We start from the raw sequence: 24526 nt of genomic DNA, 5'->3' as shown, positions 1-24526 counted from the left end.
AGTTATGGTTAATTAATTCCACTAAAAAGGCACGTTGGTTTCTGAAATAATTTTGGTGCTGTTCAGCAAAGATGCCTGAAACTTTCCCAGAAATGTACACCCACTTTGTCTTCTTTCATGGCATGTTTCGTGCAAATTTATTAAGCAAGGGCTTAAAAATTAGAGAGGTCCTAAAAGTCACAATTCCCATTTTAACTCCTATAGAAAAAACAGCTGAACAGAATGACTCCAAACTTGATATGTGAAATGAAGTTCAGTCTAGGGAGTACCTGTACTTGGTTTGGTGTAAACTGATTCGTTTTTGAGAAATTTTCAAAAGTGTTTTTTGTCTGCAAAGAAAGAGGTTACATTTTTTTAAAATGTTGACTGTTAAATCACGATTCCTCAACAGAGTTTCCAATTCTATCCAGTTTTGGATAAGTCAGATTAATCTCCCACAATGCATAGTGTATATGTGAAGGGCAACATCCTTTACGACGCGGATGTTACCCCGCACTACCTTTACAACGCGTATTTTAGAACGCAAGTCGTAACCACGACTTGCGCTGGAGGGCGCTAAAGGACAAGGAATTGTAGATTTACTATTCCAACACCTTCCCTACTGTACGTAGGCTGGTGTTGGAATAGTAAATTAAACTATTCCTAAGTCCGCACCCCTACAGCGCAAGTCGTGGTAACGACTTGTGTTGTAAAATACGTGTTGTAACGGTACGCGTGGTAATACCACGCGTCGTAACAACGTACATCCATATGTGAATCCTCAGTTGGAGTGGCTGGTTATCACAGCCAATTTTCTGTTGCGACCACCGTTACCGAATGTGGAGCACTGAGCGCCAGAATGGGAAAAATAAAAAAGGAAATATTGGGATAGGGAGAACCTACCTTGCCCATTGCCCCCTCCCCCCGCGCCCATGTGGTATATTCTCCAAATGGACTCTCTCAGCAATGAAACAAGTATCAAATAATTCTTTTTTTTTTTTTGCACGTCCCGAGGTAGATTTGTGAATTCTGGACTCTCCCCAGTCATTAAGATCTTCCTGGTCTTCAGAATTTACAAATCCATCAAAGAATTCTCAGTTTCTGTAAAAAAATAAAAAAATAAAAAGTATCCTGCATTTGACCACCGGCCACACATTTCCAGTGGAGTGGAAGCTGGGCCAATGGTATATGATCAAAATACCTCCAGTCAGGCCTTGTGCCTTACCCTGCTGCAGATGCCAAAAAGGCCATACATAGCATGAATGTGCAATCCATTCAGGACTGGGCAAGAGAAACTCTTGGATGCAGTATGTGATAAAATAAAAACTAAGATTCAGTGAGAAAACAAAGATTGGATTTGGATTAAACACCTCAACGTATGTTCAACAACATATAAACTCACCTACAAATCACAGTTAAAATGCACTTATGATTAAAAAATTGAAAAAAAACCTTGAAATTGCCAAGTTACGTTTAAGTGCACAACAGCCATGCAAACCAAAACTCACCCATCAAATGCAATGCCTATGAGCTCACAATATTTATACAAACAAATAACAATATCTAAATGTGAAATGTAATGTAATCAAACCAAACAATGATACTACATTGCTCTGTCAAAGTGGTATGGGTGATATGATATATAATGCATCTGTACAATGACTTGCAGCGTTTGTGAATCCATCTGTTTACTTAATGGTGAGGTCATGTGCATTATATAAATGCATGCATTTTGTGATATTTCTATAGAACAAACATAGCAGAATGCAATGGAGCACCTTTACATTAGTAGTTATGGTTTTTTGGCTGTTGTACGAGTTATAGATTGTCCTCCAAACCATAAAGTGGATACTTAACATTAATTACTGGGGTAACATTCCGTTCATTTGAATCCAGCTCACATTAATCACACCATGCTAATGAACTTTCCAAGCCTTTCACCTGTGCTAGGAACTGCCACCCTCTCCTATTTACAGAATATATCCTTACATGTATGGAATATCTAACATGAAAAACACTTTCCCTTTGAGCTTCAATAATGGATTTTAATGTTACCTTACTCAGTTGCACTAATTTTCTCAAGCTAATTAAACGGAAAGAGTCAGCATTGCCTAGATTTCAAACAAGGTGAGATTTGCAGGTTGCACTTTACTTAAGTGGAAAGTAACCCACTGAGATATCATAGCCACTATTTTTTACCAATATGAACCTCAATAGAGGATGTCTTGTCATGTCATGTTATGAGATTGAACTATACTAAATATGTTCTTCATTACAGATCCACCCAGGGCACCAACAATTCGACTGTTCATTACAGATGAAGGTAAGATACCGTCATTTGTCCATGTTTATCATATAATAATAAAATGTACCTTCTATAATGCCAATAAATTGTAGTCTAAGGTTTGCAAATGGGCTTGACTTCAAAAATTGTTGATTTTCTCTCAAAGCTGTAATTTGTATTTCACTCAAATCAGAAGAGAAAATCCAGAGTTCAGAACAATTCACTTTGACTTTGAAATATTATAACTGAAGGATTTAATCCATAGGAGTGACCGCTTCTCATTCTCCTGCCAACAGTCCTCCAGCAAAAGAACTAGACCTGTCTAATTATTGAGCCGGGGTCTGATGGCCATCTTAACTTAAGTGACAGATTGGTGTCACAAAGTCTTTTCACAGTTGTCATTGACTGATTGTGATTTTGTGCTACTGCACAGTAAATGGTACAAAAACATAGTATGCCACAAGGGAGACTTGGCCTGAATAGGAAAGAAGCATTGGCAAGCCCATTAGGTCTGGCCATTCGCATATCTGCACTACCTCAAATCATTACTAGACGTCCATCCCAAGTCAAAAGCAACAGTTGTAAATATTCAGCAAGGCTGCAATCTCTCAAGACATCACTGGATGTTCCACTCAAGTGAGTTGTAGCTCCTTAACAAATCTTACCCACAGATGCAGTACTCAAAATAAAAACAAATGAATATATACTTTTCCTTTTTAATGATGTATGCTTGCTTTCTAAACAATACATAAATATGCTTCAGATAATTATGATGATGAGTCAATATTGTAACCTTAATGTAACTGTCTTGCTTAAAATGGAATGCTGTGATCATACCCAAACATAAAGTAGTACTAGAAGTCAATAGTAAATTAAAGATCTTTCAACCTTACAACTTACACAGCCATATGCTGTGTGCTGTGATAGGAGGAAGCCAAATGTCAATGACTCTTGAAAAATACCAATTAATAAAGACATTTCACTACAACACCTGATGTTAGGTATGTGTGTGTGTGTTTTGTGTGTTTTCACAAACCTGCAATACTGCAAGCTGTTGCGGGTTTTCTCTTCATTCAAATGTAAAAGCCTGAAAAACCTTTCACAAAGTTACAGTACTTCATTTGGCATCCAACAATTTAAAGGGTTCTCAAAGCTGTATTGCCTCAGGTGATTACCATATTCCCATCTAAAGTCAGATGCAACTATTGAGGACTGAGACCGGTCCTTAAATTCTTCGACCCTCCTACTCGGCAACTGGTGGTCCAAGCCTCCATTCTTTCCCGGCTGGACTACGGGAGTGCTCTGTTGCTCGGCGTTAATCAGGCCGAGGCGACTAGACTGCAGAGGGTGCAGAATGCCGCTGCGCGGGCCATTGTAGGCCTCCCGAGACGGTGCTCTGTATCGGCAGTCCTGACCTCCCTGCATTGGCTGCCGGTCAGACAGAGAATCAAATTCAAGGCACTCTGTCTGACATTTAAGATCTTGAAACTCTCGTCTCCCCCCGCCTTGATGGGCCTTGTTTCCCCATATGTCCCCAGGCGGTCTCTCAGGTCGGAATCCCTCTACCTAGCGAACATGCCTAGATTTAGATTGAGTAGGATAGGAGGTCGCTCTTTTTGTGTTATGGCGGCTGGATTATGGAATTCTCTTCCTGTCCATATCCGTGCCCTGAATAGCCTGACTCTCTTCAGACGGGCGATTAAGACCCATCTGTTCACCTCCGTTAACTAATTTCCTCTTCTCAGTGGCGATCTGTTATGTTGTGGTACGTGATCAGGCGCCAGGACGCCCCTTCGCTGGGGCAGCTGTGCGCTGAATAAAAGTTATTAACATAACATAACATAACATATTGAGAAAATGTTCCTTTAGCGTGGTCATCCTGAGCCCCCATCTTTTGCTTAATTGTGTTGCTGGTTTTTAGACTGTGCAAACTGGGTCACTTCTGTCCAGTGAATTGTGTTTGTGAAATGACCTAATACCTGACTGGTATAATTAACTCCCCTGTGAGGCCATAATATATAGGGTCGAAGCTACACCCCACGGTGTGGAAGGTCAATAAAAATATACTCATATCCTCATGTTTTTTTATGGGAAACCTCTAAATAAAGCTTTGCTCTTTATCCCCCTCTAACCTGGGCAACTTCTCTGACAGATAATATCAAAAGTCATCTTGGTGATATATGTTGGTATTCCTTCCTATTTGATGCACACATTTTAGTTACTATTGAATGTTGTGGCCTGGCCTGTGCTGTATATATCTAAACTGGTCAGCATTTGCCCTTATCTCTATCCCTTGCACGGGCTCCCAGTTCACAAATGCTGCTTATATAAAGCACTGTGCTTTTGTCAAAAGGTCATTTTCAAATCTCCCCCTCTGTTCAGCTACCTCTCTCCGAAGTTTTAGAGCTATGACCACCCAGGATCAGCATGTTATTCTGCAACTAACCTGGTCTCTGTCTCCAAGGCTCCAGAGCACGTCTGATAGTTAACTCTTTTCCAGTCTATGTGAACTGGCCATGGACCTATCTGCACTTAATCATTCGCATGAAACCTCATCTACTAAAATTCCATAAACTACTAAAGACCTATCTCTTCCACCTGTGACTCTGTTCCCCCACCACCTAAATTCTGCTCCTCTTCCCTCTCACAGTTCCTAGCACCAGGACACATTTGCTTAGTAGCACACTTCATTAAACTAAAGTAAACTTAAATGTCACATGTGGACTGCATCACTTATTAAGGCATGCAGAAGTAAAATTTGACTTCTTAATGTGTCATGCAGAAGTAAAACATGACTTCAAGCTGACTGCATCCTATTGTGTTTCCTGACTGCAGCATTTTAAACCTGCAATCCAACCTGTTAAAGTAACCCTTTTGATAGGAAAAATAACTCTTCCTTTTTAAATAGGAAGTCACCTCAATGTAGGGTTTGTAACCCGTCAGGTAGAGTATTTAGAAATGGAACATGCATACATCTAATGTTATTATGTCCCTGGAGTGAGTAGCCTACAAAAGCTATTTCACTGTGGAAGGGTCTGTTTGGCCGATGAGAAAATTAGACTACAGGTTCAATTCTGCCACAGGGTTGGGATCAGCTGGAAAAAATATTTCTAATAAATATTTAGGAAAGTGACTTTAGAATTGTACATTTCCCTACCTGAATATTGCATTCAATAGCTCACCAGCAGCTACCCAGACAGTGCTAGACCTTGATGAGGTATACAAATTTCTCTCCAGAGGAGAAAGTGGGCTAGGTGTGGGGAGGTGTTTTTCTTCCCCTTGTACGAAGACTAGTTAAGGTGGACCCAGAAATGTTATTAACTTGCGAAGGGGTTACTCTTTCACAATTAGATGAAAGGTCAAAACCGAAGAAGTAAAATCTTTGTCCCCAACTGCCAAGATGGCTCCAAATCAAGTGAGAGGGGAGCTAACTCAAGAATCAGTTTTCAGTGACTAGAGGAAGGAATTGCTCATTTCTCTGGCCAGCCTTCTGGTTTGGCCCATAGACGCTGAATAAAGAAGGAAGGCTTCCCTATATTTGTTTGCAGGAGTAAAGTGCACAGTAGGATTGTTTTTAGTAAGAGATACAGAACTGCTTCATATGTGGTTATGGTTTCAGTGAAAACATTTACCCCATTTTTTATGGAGGAGTCACCCCCACGCACTAGCTAGCATCAGTCATAAAGGTTTCACTCTAAGACACCCTCCTCAGAAGACTTTCTGGACCTGTGAAATAAAATGAGATGGCCTACACTTGCTGTGTGTGACCCTTGAGGAGACTTGAGGAGCTGGATTTGCTCCCATTTGTACCCAAGTCACAGACGCGGACCCTAAGGGTTAGTTGGCTGACCTTCTATGTGGCTATGGGGGCACACCTAGCGACAAGAGGCCTTTCCTTGACATGCCCACCTGACCAGTAGTAAATGGGCCTGGTCTGGACACAGGTAGTGGTGTCTAATAGAGTGAGTCTTGACTCCTAAGTGCTATCCCTGGCTGACCCTTGGCTGTGTCTACCTAATGTTCATCTACGATTCAGAAAAGGGGGTGGTGATGAACAGAGTGCCTGAATTAAGCAGACCACTCTTACCCAGTCCAAAGATCAGGGCTTGATCCATCACCGTTTTTTAGCTCACTGCACCATCCCAGCTCAGAACTTGGCTATATGCAAATTAGTCTGTTCCTGTCCCAGTGCATGATGGGAACAGGGCAAACCAAACTACCAAGCCAATTCTTGTACTGGGAAGGAAACAAGCTTCCGGGGACCGGTTTCTGCCATTTCAGGCGTCTTCGGCCCGGCTTGCTTGAATCCTGATGGTGCAATGAGCAAGGGACTCACATCTGAGTATACCCTTCCACGCTTATGGTGGACAAAATGATTCAGAAAAGGGGGTGGTGATGAACAGAGTGCCTGAATTAAGCAGACCACTCTTACCCAGTCCAAAGATCAGGGCTTGATCCATCACCGTTTTTTAGCTCACTGCACCATCCCAGCTCAGAACTTGGCTATATGCAAATTAGTCTGTTCCTGTCCCAGTGCATGATGGGAACAGGGCAAACCAAACTACCAAGCCAATTCTTGTACTGGGAAGGAAACAAGCTTCCGGGGACCGGTTTCTGCCATTTCAGGCGTCTTCGGCCCGGCTTGCTTGAATCCTGATGGTGCAATGAGCAAGGGACTCACATCTGAGTATACCCTTCCACGCTTATGGTGGACAAAATGATTCAGAAAAGGGGGTGGTGATGAACAGAGTGCCTGAATTAAGCAGACCACTCTTACCCAGTCCAAAGATCAGGGCTTGATCCATCACCGTTTTTTAGCTCACTGCACCATCCCAGCTCAGAACTTGGCTATATGCAAATTAGTCTGTTCCTGTCCCAGTGCATGATGGGAACAGGGCAAACCAAACTACCAAGCCAATTCTTGTACTGGGAAGGAAACAAGCTTCCGGGGACCGGTTTCTGCCATTTCAGGCGTCTTCGGCCCGGCTTGCTTGAATCCTGATGGTGCAATGAGCAAGGGACTCACATCTGAGTATACCCTTCCACGCTTATGGTGGACAAAATGATTCAGAAAAGGGGGTGGTGATGAACAGAGTGCCTGAATTAAGCAGACCACTCTTACCCAGTCCAAAGATCAGGGCTTGATCCATCACCGTTTTTTAGCTCACTGCACCATCCCAGCTCAGAACTTGGCTATATGCAAATTAGTCTGTTCCTGTCCCAGTGCATGATGGGAACAGGGCAAACCAAACTACCAAGCCAATTCTTGTACTGGGAAGGAAACAAGCTTCCGGGGACCGGTTTCTGCCATTTCAGGCGTCTTCGGCCCGGCTTGCTTGAATCCTGATGGTGCAATGAGCAAGGGACTCACATCTGAGTATACCCTTCCACGCTTATGGTGGACAAAATGATTCAGAAAAGGGGGTGGTGATGAACAGAGTGCCTGAATTAAGCAGACCACTCTTACCCAGTCCAAAGATCAGGGCTTGATCCATCACCGTTTTTTAGCTCACTGCACCATCCCAGCTCAGAACTTGGCTATATGCAAATTAGTCTGTTCCTGTCCCAGTGCATGATGGGAACAGGGCAAACCAAACTACCAAGCCAATTCTTGTACTGGGAAGGAAACAAGCTTCCGGGGACCGGTTTCTGCCATTTCAGGCGTCTTCGGCCCGGCTTGCTTGAATCCTGATGGTGCAATGAGCAAGGGACTCACATCTGAGTATACCCTTCCACGCTTATGGTGGACAAAATGATTCAGAAAAGGGGGTGGTGATGAACAGAGTGCCTGAATTAAGCAGACCACTCTTACCCAGTCCAAAGATCAGGGCTTGATCCATCACCGTTTTTTAGCTCACTGCACCATCCCAGCTCAGAACTTGGCTATATGCAAATTAGTCTGTTCCTGTCCCAGTGCATGATGGGAACAGGGCAAACCAAACTACCAAGCCAATTCTTGTACTGGGAAGGAAACAAGCTTCCGGGGACCGGTTTCTGCCATTTCAGGCGTCTTCGGCCCGGCTTGCTTGAATCCTGATGGTGCAATGAGCAAGGGACTCACATCTGAGTATACCCTTCCACGCTTATGGTGGACAAAATGATTCAGAAAAGGGGGTGGTGATGAACAGAGTGCCTGAATTAAGCAGACCACTCTTACCCAGTCCAAAGATCAGGGCTTGATCCATCACCGTTTTTTAGCTCACTGCACCATCCCAGCTCAGAACTTGGCTATATGCAAATTAGTCTGTTCCTGTCCCAGTGCATGATGGGAACAGGGCAAACCAAACTACCAAGCCAATTCTTGTACTGGGAAGGAAACAAGCTTCCGGGGACCGGTTTCTGCCATTTCAGGCGTCTTCGGCCCGGCTTGCTTGAATCCTGATGGTGCAATGAGCAAGGGACTCACATCTGAGTATACCCTTCCACGCTTATGGTGGACAAAATGATTCAGAAAAGGGGGTGGTGATGAACAGAGTGCCTGAATTAAGCAGACCACTCTTACCCAGTCCAAAGATCAGGGCTTGATCCATCACCGTTTTTTAGCTCACTGCACCATCCCAGCTCAGAACTTGGCTATATGCAAATTAGTCTGTTCCTGTCCCAGTGCATGATGGGAACAGGGCAAACCAAACTACCAAGCCAATTCTTGTACTGGGAAGGAAACAAGCTTCCGGGGACCGGTTTCTGCCATTTCAGGCGTCTTCGGCCCGGCTTGCTTGAATCCTGATGGTGCAATGAGCAAGGGACTCACATCTGAGTATACCCTTCCACGCTTATGGTGGACAAAATGATTCAGAAAAGGGGGTGGTGATGAACAGAGTGCCTGAATTAAGCAGACCACTCTTACCCAGTCCAAAGATCAGGGCTTGATCCATCACCGTTTTTTAGCTCACTGCACCATCCCAGCTCAGAACTTGGCTATATGCAAATTAGTCTGTTCCTGTCCCAGTGCATGATGGGAACAGGGCAAACCAAACTACCAAGCCAATTCTTGTACTGGGAAGGAAACAAGCTTCCGGGGACCGGTTTCTGCCATTTCAGGCGTCTTCGGCCCGGCTTGCTTGAATCCTGATGGTGCAATGAGCAAGGGACTCACATCTGAGTATACCCTTCCACGCTTATGGTGGACAAAATGATTCAGAAAAGGGGGTGGTGATGAACAGAGTGCCTGAATTAAGCAGACCACTCTTACCCAGTCCAAAGATCAGGGCTTGATCCATCACCGTTTTTTAGCTCACTGCACCATCCCAGCTCAGAACTTGGCTATATGCAAATTAGTCTGTTCCTGTCCCAGTGCATGATGGGAACAGGGCAAACCAAACTACCAAGCCAATTCTTGTACTGGGAAGGAAACAAGCTTCCGGGGACCGGTTTCTGCCATTTCAGGCGTCTTCGGCCCGGCTTGCTTGAATCCTGATGGTGCAATGAGCAAGGGACTCACATCTGAGTATACCCTTCCACGCTTATGGTGGACAAAATGATTCAGAAAAGGGGGTGGTGATGAACAGAGTGCCTGAATTAAGCAGACCACTCTTACCCAGTCCAAAGATCAGGGCTTGATCCATCACCGTTTTTTAGCTCACTGCACCATCCCAGCTCAGAACTTGGCTATATGCAAATTAGTCTGTTCCTGTCCCAGTGCATGATGGGAACAGGGCAAACCAAACTACCAAGCCAATTCTTGTACTGGGAAGGAAACAAGCTTCCGGGGACCGGTTTCTGCCATTTCAGGCGTCTTCGGCCCGGCTTGCTTGAATCCTGATGGTGCAATGAGCAAGGGACTCACATCTGAGTATACCCTTCCACGCTTATGGTGGACAAAATGATTCAGAAAAGGGGGTGGTGATGAACAGAGTGCCTGAATTAAGCAGACCACTCTTACCCAGTCCAAAGATCAGGGCTTGATCCATCACCGTTTTTTAGCTCACTGCACCATCCCAGCTCAGAACTTGGCTATATGCAAATTAGTCTGTTCCTGTCCCAGTGCATGATGGGAACAGGGCAAACCAAACTACCAAGCCAATTCTTGTACTGGGAAGGAAACAAGCTTCCGGGGACCGGTTTCTGCCATTTCAGGCGTCTTCGGCCCGGCTTGCTTGAATCCTGATGGTGCAATGAGCAAGGGACTCACATCTGAGTATACCCTTCCACGCTTATGGTGGACAAAATGATTCAGAAAAGGGGGTGGTGATGAACAGAGTGCCTGAATTAAGCAGACCACTCTTACCCAGTCCAAAGATCAGGGCTTGATCCATCACCGTTTTTTAGCTCACTGCACCATCCCAGCTCAGAACTTGGCTATATGCAAATTAGTCTGTTCCTGTCCCAGTGCATGATGGGAACAGGGCAAACCAAACTACCAAGCCAATTCTTGTACTGGGAAGGAAACAAGCTTCCGGGGACCGGTTTCTGCCATTTCAGGCGTCTTCGGCCCGGCTTGCTTGAATCCTGATGGTGCAATGAGCAAGGGACTCACATCTGAGTATACCCTTCCACGCTTATGGTGGACAAAATGATTCAGAAAAGGGGGTGGTGATGAACAGAGTGCCTGAATTAAGCAGACCACTCTTACCCAGTCCAAAGATCAGGGCTTGATCCATCACCGTTTTTTAGCTCACTGCACCATCCCAGCTCAGAACTTGGCTATATGCAAATTAGTCTGTTCCTGTCCCAGTGCATGATGGGAACAGGGCAAACCAAACTACCAAGCCAATTCTTGTACTGGGAAGGAAACAAGCTTCCGGGGACCGGTTTCTGCCATTTCAGGCGTCTTCGGCCCGGCTTGCTTGAATCCTGATGGTGCAATGAGCAAGGGACTCACATCTGAGTATACCCTTCCACGCTTATGGTGGACAAAATGATTCAGAAAAGGGGGTGGTGATGAACAGAGTGCCTGAATTAAGCAGACCACTCTTACCCAGTCCAAAGATCAGGGCTTGATCCATCACCGTTTTTTAGCTCACTGCACCATCCCAGCTCAGAACTTGGCTATATGCAAATTAGTCTGTTCCTGTCCCAGTGCATGATGGGAACAGGGCAAACCAAACTACCAAGCCAATTCTTGTACTGGGAAGGAAACAAGCTTCCGGGGACCGGTTTCTGCCATTTCAGGCGTCTTCGGCCCGGCTTGCTTGAATCCTGATGGTGCAATGAGCAAGGGACTCACATCTGAGTATACCCTTCCACGCTTATGGTGGACAAAATGATTCAGAAAAGGGGGTGGTGATGAACAGAGTGCCTGAATTAAGCAGACCACTCTTACCCAGTCCAAAGATCAGGGCTTGATCCATCACCGTTTTTTAGCTCACTGCACCATCCCAGCTCAGAACTTGGCTATATGCAAATTAGTCTGTTCCTGTCCCAGTGCATGATGGGAACAGGGCAAACCAAACTACCAAGCCAATTCTTGTACTGGGAAGGAAACAAGCTTCCGGGGACCGGTTTCTGCCATTTCAGGCGTCTTCGGCCCGGCTTGCTTGAATCCTGATGGTGCAATGAGCAAGGGACTCACATCTGAGTATACCCTTCCACGTTTATGGTGGACAAAATGATTCAGAAAAGGGGGTGGTGATGAACCCCGGTAGCTTGTATCCTTTCTGGTGAAGAATTGGCTTGGTAGTTTGGTCTGCCCTGTTCCCATGATGCACTGGGCCAGGGACAGACTGATTTGCATATAGCCAGGTTCTGAGCTGGGATGGGGCAGTGAGATAAATAACGGTGATGGATCAAGCCCTGATCTTTGGACTGGGTAAGAGTGGTCTGCTTAATTCAGACACTCTGTTCATCACCACCCCCTTTTCTGTATCGTTTTTGGCCACTATAGGTGTGGCAGGGTATACTCAGACATGAGTCCCTTTCTCACTGCTCCATCAGGATTCAAGCAAGCCGGGCCGAAGAGGCTGAAATGCCAGAAACCGGTCCCCGGTAGCTTGTCTCCTTTCTGGTGAAGAATTGGCTTGGTAGTTTGGTCTGCCCTGTTCCCATGATGCACTGGGCCAGGGACAGACTGATTTGCATATAGCCAGGTTCTGAGCTGGGATGGGGCAGTGAGATAAATAACGGTGATGGATCAAGCCCTGATCTTTGGACTGGGTAAGAGTGGTCTGCTTAATTCAGACACTCTGTTCATCACCACCCCCTTTTCTGTATCGTTTTTGGCCACTATAGGTGTGGCAGGGTATACTCAGACATGAGTCCCTTTCTCACTGCTCCATCAGGATTCAAGCAAGCCGGGCCGAAGAGGCTGAAATGCCAGAAACCGGTCCCCGGTAGCTTGTCTCCTTTCTGGTGAAGAATTGGCTTGGTAGTTTGGTCTGCCCTGTTCCCATGATGCACTGGGCCAGGGACAGACTGATTTGCATATAGCCAGGTTCTGAGCTGGGATGGGGCAGTGAGATAAATAACGGTGATGGATCAAGCCCTGATCTTTGGACTGGGTAAGAGTGGTCTGCTTAATTCAGACACTCTGTTCATCACCACCCCCTTTTCTGTATCGTTTTTGGCCACTATAGGTGTGGCAGGGTATACTCAGACATGAGTCCCTTTCTCACTGCTCCATCAGGATTCAAGCAAGCCGGGCCGAAGAGGCTGAAATGCCAGAAACCGGTCCCCGGTAGCTTGTCTCCTTTCTGGTGAAGAATTGGCTTGGTAGTTTGGTCTGCCCTGTTCCCATGATGCACTGGGCCAGGGACAGACTGATTTGCATATAGCCAGGTTCTGAGCTGGGATGGGGCAGTGAGATAAATAACGGTGATGGATCAAGCCCTGATCTTTGGACTGGGTAAGAGTGGTCTGCTTAATTCAGACACTCTGTTCATCACCACCCCCTTTTCTGTATCGTTTTTGGCCACTATAGGTGTGGCAGGGTATACTCAGACATGAGTCCCTTTCTCACTGCTCCATCAGGATTCAAGCAAGCCGGGCCGAAGAGGCTGAAATGCCAGAAACCGGTCCCCGGTAGCTTGTCTCCTTTCTGGTGAAGAATTGGCTTGGTAGTTTGGTCTGCCCTGTTCCCATGATGCACTGGGCCAGGGACAGACTGATTTGCATATAGCCAGGTTCTGAGCTGGGATGGGGCAGTGAGATAAATAACGGTGATGGATCAAGCCCTGATCTTTGGACTGGGTAAGAGTGGTCTGCTTAATTCAGACACTCTGTTCATCACCACCCCCTTTTCTGTATCGTTTTTGGCCACTATAGGTGTGGCAGGGTATACTCAGACATGAGTCCCTTTCTCACTGCTCCATCAGGATTCAAGCAAGCCGGGCCGAAGAGGCTGAAATGCCAGAAACCGGTCCCCGGTAGCTTGTCTCCTTTCTGGTGAAGAATTGGCTTGGTAGTTTGGTCTGCCCTGTTCCCATGATGCACTGGGCCAGGGACAGACTGATTTGCATATAGCCAGGTTCTGAGCTGGGATGGGGCAGTGAGATAAATAACGGTGATGGATCAAGCCCTGATCTTTGGACTGGGTAAGAGTGGTCTGCTTAATTCAGACACTCTGTTCATCACCACCCCCTTTTCTGTATCGTTTTTGGCCACTATAGGTGTGGCAGGGTATACTCAGACATGAGTCCCTTTCTCACTGCTCCATCAGGATTCAAGCAAGCCGGGCCGAAGAGGCTGAAATGCCAGAAACCGGTCCCCGGTAGCTTGTCTCCTTTCTGGTGAAGAATTGGCTTGGTAGTTTGGTCTGCCCTGTTCCCATGATGCACTGGGCCAGGGACAGACTGATTTGCATATAGCCAGGTTCTGAGCTGGGATGGGGCAGTGAGATAAATAACGGTGATGGATCAAGCCCTGATCTTTGGACTGGGTAAGAGTGGTCTGCTTAATTCAGACACTCTGTTCATCACCACCCCCTTTTCTGTATCGTTTTTGGCCACTATAGGTGTGGCAGGGTATACTCAGACATGAGTCCCTTTCTCACTGCTCCATCAGGATTCAAGCAAGCCGGGCCGAAGAGGCTGAAATGCCAGAAACCGGTCCCCGGTAGCTTGTCTCCTTTCTGGTGAAGAATTGGCTTGGTAGTTTGGTCTGCCCTGTTCCCATGATGCACTGGGCCAGGGACAGACTGATTTGCATATAGCCAGGTTCTGAGCTGGGATGGGGCAGTGAGATAAATAACGGTGATGGATCAAGCCCTGATCTTTGGACTGGGTAAGAGTGGTCTGCTTAATTCAGACACTCTGTTCATCACCACCCCCTTTTCTGTATCGTTTTTGGCCACTATAGGTGTGGCAGGGTATACTCAGACATGAGTCCCTTTCTCACTGCTCCATCAGGATTCAAGCAAGCCGGGCCGAAGAGGCTGAAATGCCAGAAACCGGTCCCCGGTAGCTTGTCTCCTTTCTGGTGAAGAATTGGCTTGGTAGTTTGGTCTGCCCTGTTCCCATGATGCACTGGGCCAGGGACAGACTGATTTGCATATAGCCAGGTTCTGAGCTGGGATGGGGCAGTGAGATAAATAACGGTGATGGATCAAGCCCTGATCTTTGGACTGGGTAAGAGTGGTCTGCTTAATTCAGACACTCTGTTCATCACCACCCCCTTTTCTGTATCGTTTTTGGCCACTATAGGTGTGGCAGGGTATACTCAGACATGAGTCCCTTTCTCACTGCTCCATCAGGATTCAAGCAAGCCGGGCCGAAGAGGCTGAAATGCCAGAAACCGGTCCCCGGTAGCTTGTCTCCTTTCTGGTGAAGAATTGGCTTGGTAGTTTGGTCTGCCCTGTTCCCATGATGCACTGGGCCAGGGACAGACTGATTTGCATATAGCCAGGTTCTGAGCTGGGATGGGGCAGTGAGATAAATAACGGTGATGGATCAAGCCCTGATCTTTGGACTGGGTAAGAGTGGTCTGCTTAATTCAGACACTCTGTTCATCACCACCCCCTTTTCTGTATCGTTTTTGGCCACTATAGGTGTGGCAGGGTATACTCAGACATGAGTCCCTTTCTCACTGCTCCATCAGGATTCAAGCAAGCCGGGCCGAAGAGGCTGAAATGCCAGAAACCGGTCCCCGGTAGCTTGTCTCCTTTCTGGTGAAGAATTGGCTTGGTAGTTTGGTCTGCCCTGTTCCCATGATGCACTGGGCCAGGGACAGACTGATTTGCATATAGCCAGGTTCTGAGCTGGGATGGGGCAGTGAGATAAATAACGGTGATGGATCAAGCCCTGATCTTTGGACTGGGTAAGAGTGGTCTGCTTAATTCAGACACTCTGTTCATCACCACCCCCTTTTCTGTATCGTAATGTTCATCTACAGCCTGAAAAATGTTGGACTTAGAAACCTTTTTGACTTTCATTTCACTGGGTCCTCAGAAATGGAAAATGTTTTACTTCCATTTCAGTAGGACCTCTGTGTGAAGGTACTCCGCCTTGTGGAACCCTATGTTGGATATACTCTGCTGCTTTACCCAGCTGGATGATTCTGGGCTCTGTTAAAAAGACTAAGGGCCTGAGTTAGATGTTGGAGGTTCCACATTTTGGGGCATATCATCAAGGGCCAGTGTTAAAATTATCGCAGTTTTTGCGTCCGTTTTCGGACGAAAAGTGACGGTAATTTTAACGCCCTATCAGTAGGACACACTAACGCGTGAATCCATGCTGTAGCGCCAATAATCTTTTCACCTCGGATCGCTAATGAGATGAGAGTTAGACATTCCCGTGTGAAATAAAGTGAAATTATTCGCTAACAGAGGTTCTCCCTATCAGCAAGCGAATCGGTAACCGGCCTAGCGATATTAAAACTAGCGCCAACCAGCTATAGCACAGGTTTCTTATGCCTGCTAATTTTCTGACTTTCGCCATGTTTATCATGGGAGGTGGATTATTATGCTGAGTTCACATCTCCCTATCAGCAATGTTTTTATCTAACTGTTCTTTATCGTAGGTAATCCTGCAATGTTTCCGCTTATCACCGCTATTGCCTGGATTTCTATAGCCTCAGCGATGCGTGTTGCTGATAGTGCGCTAACCAGGTGATAGAATCTGGTCGCTGCCGCATGGTGATATGCCCTGTAATTTTTTCAACAGTTTCACTGTCCGCATACTTGCCGTATTTAGATTTTAGTGGTAGTGCACCTTGAACTGCATTTGCAGAGTGTTGGAGAAAGGGGGTGTGACCTCGGAAGACGTCCTAGCAATCCCAATTGGTGGGACTCATTGGAGGTAACAGATGGGGTAGTTGGTCCCCAAAGACGTCCTTGGTTGGCCAACTACTCCTCCTGTTACCTCCAGTAAGTCCCACACAGCACAATTGCTGAGCCCTAGTAGGAGACCATGCCCCCTTTCTCCACCACTCTGCAAATACACCTCCTAGCACACTACTAGCAGGAGGATGAAGTCCTCTTGGCTATTGAGGGTTCTTGAGGGCCAACTAGCCCTCCTGTTACATCCAGTACGACCTACACAGCTGAATTGCTGAGATGTCATCAGAGGCCATGCCCCCTTTCTCCACCTCTCTGTAAATGCCATTCCACAACCAGCCATGTGCTGACAGGCGTGTTTGCAAAGGAGTGGAGAATGGGGGCGTGGCTTCAGACCACCTCTCAGCAATCCCACTATGTGGGGATTACTGGAGGTAACAGGAGGCCTTGTTGGCCGCTAAGGTCCCTCAGCAGCCAAGGGAACTTCGTCCACATCTAGCAGTTCACTAGCAGGCACAATTGCAGAGTAGGGAGGAAAGGGTGTCTCCAGGGAGTTACTGGCATTTGTTTTTCTATTGTTTAGGAAGGGTTCCATGTAGCCCCCCCTTCCCTGGGCCATTTTTGGCCCTAAGGGCCCCATTCCCTGAGGCCTGGACTTTCTCAATATATTTCTTAAATGGATAGGGGGGGCACACACAGCCCCCTACCCAGGCCGATATTGGCCTGGGGACCCCCATCCTCCAGGGCTTGGTCACTTTGTAGGGGACCGTGGCAGGAGCTTGAGGGCCCCCTCGGTACCTGCTAACTCCCTGCCTCCAGTGGGTGCTAGCATTGCTTTGAGACCCAAGGAGCTACCAACATGCAGCTCCCTGGATCTCAAAGTAATGTGTCTATTTCCTCACTTGACAGCGGGCAGGGAAACAGCCAGGTGGTCATTGCTGGAGGTGACTCTGTGGGGTTATGGTCCCCAGGGCCATGTAGGACTCCATGAGAGGGCCCCCTCTTTTCTTTGTTTTAGACTTGAGGAGGTGGTGGTCCCCAGAGCATGGGTTCCACAACGGACCCTCTCCATTATTGTGTTTGTCTCCCGGCAAAGTGGCAGTACCCCGGGCTGCAGGGGAGGCTGCTTTAAAAAAAAGGAATGTATGGGCCCTGGGGAGGTGGCAGTCCCCCATTTCTTTTATATTTAGCCCTTGAAAGGTGGCGCTACCTGGGACAGTGGGGAGGCAGTAGGGCCTCCGCTGCATTTCTTTAAAAAAAAAACTGTGTGCCCCAGGGAGGTGATGTCCCTGAAGCAGCTGGTGGCTGTGTCGGCTCTCCCACATCATTAAAACATTAGCCCGGCGGTGGGGGTCTCCAGGGCATGGGGGGTTGCCATGAGGGCAAACCCCACATAAATAATGAAAGATGGCCCGGGGAGGTGGCGGTCCCCAGGGCTTTAGGGATTCTAGGAGGGGTCCCCCGTGTTCCCCCTCCTACTTATTAACACTCCTCCAGGACCTGGCTCACCTGGGGGCCTAAATTAAATGAATCTCGGGAGCCCAAGCTTCATTTTCTTTTTCCAGCAATAGTCACAGGTCCTGCTTTTTTGGCCTAGGGGGTCACAGTATTTCTACCCAGCCCCCTTTTCTTTTTTTAACGTTTTTTTCTTGTGACTTGGTTAAACTGAGTCACAAGATGGCTGTCAATACTCCCTGGTTTGAAGAGTTGTCAGCCAATTAGATATCAGCACTACTGAATTGATTTACACCATTTAACAGTAAGGGTGCTTTCTGGACGAACAGTTACCTTTCTGCCAAATTTGGTGTACTTCCGTTCAACAGTACGGGATGGAGCAGTGTCTAAATTTTCCTAATGGAAATTAACATGGAGAAAAAGCATTTCGGGACTCCCCTTTTTCTCAGCCCCCTCTTAATGGATCATCACAACATTTTTAAGATGGCAGCTGAAGTGACGCAAATTTGTTTTGAAAATTTCTCAAAGATTGGTGACATGACGCCAAGGTTATTGGCCAATGAAAAAATACACTCTTCCTTTGGAAACTACGGGGCATATTATCAAGGGGGCCGATAGGGAATTATCGCTGCTTTAGCGGCCGTTTTCGGCCGCTAAGCGGCGATAATTCTATGCTGATTAGGCTGCCAACATCTATGCTGATTAGGCTGCCAACATCTTACAGTACAGTAGTCAAACCTAGGCTATGGACAAGACCTTTATCACACAACCTAATATGAGCTGAGGAGAAATACATGCAGTGCTTTTTCCAAATGAGTAGAAATAGGGCTGTGTTAGACAAAATGCTGTGCCACTTACGCCCCAGGTATGAGGTGGGTATGTCATGTCACTGGCAATAACAATTCCTGGCCAGTATCCGTCTATTATGATTCATATTTTCCCTCAGAATGGGTAATAGCCTGTGGGCCCAGCATTACCTGGTCCAAATTCAGATATGGTGTCCCTATTTAAAGGACAAATACGCTTTGATTTACCTAAAGATGGTAAATTGGAGTGGGGGTAAGGCAGTAAGTGTTGAAAGAAAAGCAGAGGTGGTGTGCTGGCAGAAGGGAACATTCTGTGCTTCTCTGTGCCAGAGGGTGTTGTGTGGGTGACAGGGATGAAGGCATGGCTGCATTTGCAACCCAAACCTAAAGAAAAATGACGTTTCCCACTTTGTGATTTCCTATTAGGGTTAGCAATTTTGCGATTTCCTATTGGGAAATAACACTTTTGCAATTTCCTAAATTACAATTTCCTATTTGCGAATCTGTAGAAATCGCTATTAGAGGAATACACTGTTTCATGCTATCATTGTGCAATTTCCTAATAGAGATTTCTACATATTCCCCATTTGGAAATGCAAAAGCCAAACTTTTGTACATATTGCCCTAAGTGAGATACAGGGAACTAGCAGACTGGAGCTCTACAGTTGTCATTTTTACAAACTGGGACAATTATAGCGACCGCCAGGATCAAGGTATTCCTGGGTTTCATGCAGCATTCATGGCAATAGTGACCCGAGGTGCCCCAAAAATCTGTATCTATCTTTTTTAGTGGTGTAATGGGACCTCATAATGCCCGGTGCCTTATTACTAGGGCTCTGAATACATGCTGCTATTTCATCTGCTAAGTCAAAGACAAATTAGGAGGGTATGTGGGAGGGCTGTTACTAAGAGAAAGGAAGTATAAAGATACGTCCTCTGGGGAGATATTTTGCACCAAATCCAGAACTGGCACCGAGGCTAGCTTGTGTGAAAGAAATGTTTTCCAAAAGGCATAAGTGTCTTTGCGCTTACATGAAGCCACCATATCTTCAAAGATGCAGGTCCACTTTCTATTTAATTAGCTCCTTTCCTTTCTCCATAATGCAAGGGACCCGTTTAAGGGCAATCTTGAGGCTAGCATTTGCAGATTTGCACGCAGAGTCAAACCACTAAGGGGCCTTATCAAAATTAGTCCTTATTGGATTCATCAGCATCTTCAATGCCCAAGAAAACAAAGGCTCCAGTTATATCAGAATGATGTCGGAATAAGCAGAATTGTCTGACAAACTAAGACCACAATGCTAGAGTTGTCTTTACAAGGCAGTTCAGAGACTCCCAGAGTCCACGCTTTTCCAGACAAGTGAGCGCCTGCTTTTTAAGTGGTGAGATCAATAATTCTCCCTGTCTTGATGTTCACACAACGCACTGGGATAGCTAATGTGACCTTGAGGGGTTGTGATCACTATACGTTGTGGACTTACATTAGCCTCCCGCATGTTAACAAATTCCCTAGAGGCAAAATTATAATCGGACTTTGTACACTGACTCTACTGATAAAAGTGGAAGTCCCAGGGTGCCCAGAGCCAACAAATTCCACAACAGTACAGAGATCATTTGGTGACAAAAGTTTATACATTTGTTTCCCCTTTACATCTCTACATGCAATTTCTTCTCCTAGCTCCCTAGAAAGAAAGTGGATAAGAACATTTGTCAAACTTGAGGTTTCCAAATCTAGCATTAAAATTCTCGGCCAAGAGTACATGAAAGGCTGTCCCACAGTAAAGTAGTCAGTGCTTATTTCAATAATGTAATAAAACAACAAACTAAAATTCATATTGGCCCTATTAGAAAATGCATCATTATAAAAACTCGTCAAAAGGAAACTAAAACTATTGGACCAACGGAGGTAGAAAGCCTCAATCAAGTTACAAGACACAGGAGTAATAGAATAATTTGGTGGCATATTAGCAAGGGCTTATCACCACTTTTGCTGCACTTTTTTGCCGCTAAAGTGGCAATATATTTATCTCCCTATTAGCAAACTGTCGCTAACAGACGTTAGCGAAAGCTTTATGGCGATAACAGCCGGTTTTTCTATCGCCAGCTTTCCGGCAATAGCAGCCGGTTTGTTCTACAGCCTTGCATTCCAGCGATAATTTTCGTTAATGACATGCAAGGTAGGCATTTCTTCTCTAAATATCCCAAAAACTCCCGCTAGCCATACTTCGCCCTATTAGCAAGGACGGCCTGGATCCGCTAAGCGACAAAAAAAGTTGCGCTAAGGCCTGTTAGCTGCAGGAATTTAAGACCAGAAAATAGCGGGTATTAAAAAGGGGGATAAGTCTTAGGCCCACATCTATGCATGTTTTTGGTGCTTGACAGCACTGCAAGCAATGTTGCATCGCTGCCCTGTGACAAAAATACAGTGCTGGAATGCGCATCATCAATAAGATAGTGCGCATTACCGGGACCCAGTCATGAAAAGTGTTGCTGTGTGGCGACAAGACAGTGTTGCAACACTTCTCATTATGCCCCCCTTGCAACAGCATGGATGCGCTATACTCACTGGACAGCGCTCCATGACGCAATCAATGACATGTACGTCAGGAATCCTGAACTATTTGTCTGCACTAAAGTCACACATTGCTGCAGTCGTGTCACAACCATAACACACCTCCAGCATTGCATGGGGCCAGCCTATCCCTATGGCACTGCCTCACCATCACGCCTGCCATGAGGCAGGGGGATGGTACTAACGCAGTGCCGTTCTTGAGGGGTGCCCGAATGTCGCGTTATTGGAGATCCATCGGTGGTGGGTGCGCGCTTGGGTGTCATGTTTGGAAGCATTGGTGGAGTGTTGGTGCAGAGGGAGTTGACGAGACGTTCTGTTGTGGCCTTGATCCAGCTGCGAGGGGGTGCGATGATGGCACCATAACATCGCATTTGAATATAACACATTGTGAGGTCAGTAATTTAAGTATTTCGGGTAGGTATGGGTTTCGGATGTAAAAATTTAAATTTCGGGTGTTTTTTGGGGTAAATATGAAAAATGGGGTGTATTTTGGATTAAAATATGAAATATGGGGTGTCATTTGAGGTAAAATATGAAAAATTGGGTGTTTTTAGGGGTAAAATATGAAATATGGGGTGTATTATGGGGTAAAATATGAAAAATGGGTTGTATTATGGGGTAAAATATGAAAAATGGGGTGTGCATCTGTCTCAAATGTGATTTTTGTGTGTGTTTTGGGGGCTCAAAAAAGGAATTACAGGGTTCACGTTTGGGTCGGTGGTGCAAAGGTTAGTTTTGGGTTGCACTTACTGAAGTTGGAACAGTGATCTTTAGGTCTGCGCTATGCAAAACCCACTCTACTGTTGCAATGTGCCTAGTATTAGGATGCAATGGAATGGAATGCGAGGTGATGGTATGCGTCGCAACTACGTATGTGCCTTTGGCACATGAGTGGTGCGCCCACTGTGCATGGGCGCACAGCGGCCACCATTGAGAAGTGCGGGGGGCTGGACAGCTGTGAGATGGTAAACGCGGGAAATAACACAGAATGGTGCATGGACGCGGGGATGTGTGTGTGAGCATGTGTTGTTAAGAATTTATTGAGGGAAGTCTTACCTTGAAGCTGTGTGCCGTGTCTTTGTAGCTCCTGCTCTCCTGCGTCTGCTTCCAGGGAAGGGAAGTAGGCAGCCAGGCTCCCTCCCCTGAGTCAATCACAATGCTGCTATGCAGCGGTGGCATTGGTAAATAGGCAACGGGACAAGTCATGCAGCCAGGGGCCAGAGGGGTGGCTATGTTCTCCATGGAGGCTGTAATGTAGCCTGCATTGCGAACAGGGAAGTGCACATGACTGCTTTGGGCGGCCTGAGTGTGCCGACCAAACAGTCATTGCGCACTTGAGTGGGCATGCCAATCCGCCCATGCCCTGCTGTGTGTTTGGAGCATTCTTACCCACCCTTACAACCCCTGAGGATACATGGCATGATTACATCAGTTAGTTATCCCTTGTTATTAACTTTTGATTTGTTTTTGTTGGCTTCTCGGAGCCCGCACTTCCTGCTTCCCGCCGCTGCTGCTCCTGTGACACGCAGCCCTGTCCTCGCCCATTGCTGCCTCCCTGCTAATCGTTCCTCCCCTCCTAAATGGTGGACGCTGCTCAGAAGACATTCCTCAGTTAAGCCTTTCCGGATCTGTCCGTGACCCGGCCGCGATCAGTGCCAGGAACCCTGGATCTCGCGCCACCCACTGCTACAGCTCAGCCACCCTCCACGCACTCAACCACGGAAAACTCAGCAACTGACAACAGGGCTCACCAAACCCATGGCCCGTTCTCCTGCCTCCACTGCTGCCAGACCTTAACCATCGCCCCAGCCTCCAACATATCTGACGCCAGCTTCACAGCAAGAGAACTCCAAACTTGAGTCTCCAACTGGGCATACAAGCTCACCCCACTACACAAGTCAGACAAACAGCCCCAGGAAAGCCGCCTGGTTCACCACCGATCTCCAAGAAGCAAGACGCACCTGCAGATGCCTGGAAAAGAACTGGAGAAACACCAAGACACCTGAAATCTACACCACCTACAAGGAAACCATGACGGACTAGCACGACCAAATCCTCAACAACTCCACCAACTAAAAGCAACTCTTCAAGGTCATTCATGAATTCACCAACCCATGCAGCAAAGCCAAAGACATCACCCTGTCCCTAGACCTCTGCGATAAGCGTGGAACCTACTTTCACCTCAAGATCAAAAAACTCTACAACAACCTTTCCGACCTTCTACCAGAAGCCACAGCCTACCCCCCGCCCCCTACACACCAGCCAGTTCACCACCTCCACCTGGACGCCGGTCACAGCCGAATACACCCCCTTGACCATGAAAGGTATCCACTCAGAGGCCCCCACCGACCCATGCCCGCCTCACTTCTACCACAGCCTCAAGATCGCACTACTCCCTGACACAGACGACATCCGCACCCTCCTAGACCAAGGCCACTTCACATCCCTCACCCTACTCAACCTTTCAGCGGCATTCAACACCATCTCCCACTGCACAATAGTCGCCAAACTGCACGGAAGCCAAAGGATCAGACTGCCACCCTTCCTCTCCGATACCACGTAAATCACCTGCTGAGTCCCACAGGGGTCATCTCTAAGTCCGACCCACTTCAACATCTACATGGCCCCCTCACCACCATCATCCGACAACATGGCCTCAACATCGTATCCTATGGTAATGACACCCATCTCATCCTCTCCCTCACCAAAGACCCCACCACGGCTAGACTCAAATTCCAGGAAGGAATGCATGACGTCGAAGTCTAGATGACCAACAGCTGCCTGTAGCTCAACGCCAAGAAGACAGTTGTCCTCATCCTTGGAAGCACCCCTTCAGCATGGGACAACAACAGGTGTCTGCCGCCCTCAGAAACCCACCTACCTCCTCGGACCATGCCAAAAACCTCTGCATCGTACTTTACCCATCCCTCACCATGAACCGACAGGTCTACGCTGTCACCTCCAGCTGCTTCAACACCCTCTGCATCCTCCGCAAGACCTTCAAATAGAGCCCCCCCCAGAGTCAAGGAAGACAGTCACCCATGCACTCATCACCAGCAGACTGGACAAATGAAACACACTCTACACCGGAATTTACAAGTCCCTATTCCGCAAACCCCAGACAACACAGAACACTGCAGCCAGACTCGTCCTCTGCATCCCCCGGCACAAACACATCAGCCAACACCTACGTAGATTCCACTAGGTTCCCGTGGAGAAAAGAGTCACCTTCAAAATCCTCACTCATGCCTACAGAGGCCTACACAACAATGGACCCAAATACC

The 24526-nt window shown here is 46.8% G+C and overlaps 1 pseudogene; it reads left to right on the top strand.

Annotated features, from left to right (window-relative positions):
* The window catches only part of LOC144769687 (sialic acid-binding Ig-like lectin 13), a 126285-nt pseudogene that overhangs the window by 62961 nt on the left and 38798 nt on the right, over nucleotides 1–24526 (top strand).

Source organism: Lissotriton helveticus, chromosome 7, assembly GCF_964261635.1.
Source record: "Lissotriton helveticus chromosome 7, aLisHel1.1, whole genome shotgun sequence".
NCBI lineage: Eukaryota > Metazoa > Chordata > Amphibia > Caudata > Salamandridae > Lissotriton > Lissotriton helveticus.
The sequence above is the reverse complement of the archived record's forward strand: the minus strand, read 5'-3'. Positions and strand labels throughout refer to the sequence as shown.